This window comes from Octodon degus, unplaced genomic scaffold (assembly GCF_000260255.1).
Source record: "Octodon degus isolate 3935 unplaced genomic scaffold, OctDeg1.0 scaffold00049, whole genome shotgun sequence".
Classification (NCBI taxonomy): domain Eukaryota; kingdom Metazoa; phylum Chordata; class Mammalia; order Rodentia; family Octodontidae; genus Octodon; species Octodon degus.
This window is the reverse complement of record NW_004524625.1, coordinates 13,900,293-13,900,653: the sequence shown is the minus strand read 5'-3', so window position 1 is coordinate 13,900,653 and position 361 is coordinate 13,900,293. Positions and strand designations below refer to the sequence as shown.

The window sequence follows — 361 nt, the reverse complement described above, 5'->3', positions numbered from 1 at the left end:
GGACGGAAGCACGTGTACACACCTCACCTCAGGACAGAAGCACGCGCACACCCCTCCTCACTTCAGGACGGAAGCACGTGCACACTCCTCACCTCAGGACGGAAGCACGTGCACACCCCTCCTCACCTCAAAACAGAAGCACGTGCACACCCCTCACCTCAGGACGGAAGCACGTGCATACTCCTCACCTCAGGACGGAAGCACGTGCACACCCCTCCTCACCGCAGGACAGAAGCACGCGCACACCCCTCCTCACCTCAGGACGGAAGCACGCGCACACCCCTCCTCACCTCAGGACGGAAGCACGCGCACACCCCTCCTCACCTCGGGACGGAAGCACGCGCACACCCCTCCTCACCTC

General features: G+C 63.7%; 1 protein-coding gene across 1 annotated transcript in view; it reads right to left on the bottom strand.

Moving 5' to 3' along the window:
- The window catches only part of Tmem135 (transmembrane protein 135), a 260,617-nt gene that overhangs the window by 103,548 nt on the left and 156,708 nt on the right, over positions 1-361 (bottom strand). The gene's annotated exons all lie outside the window — the stretch shown is intronic.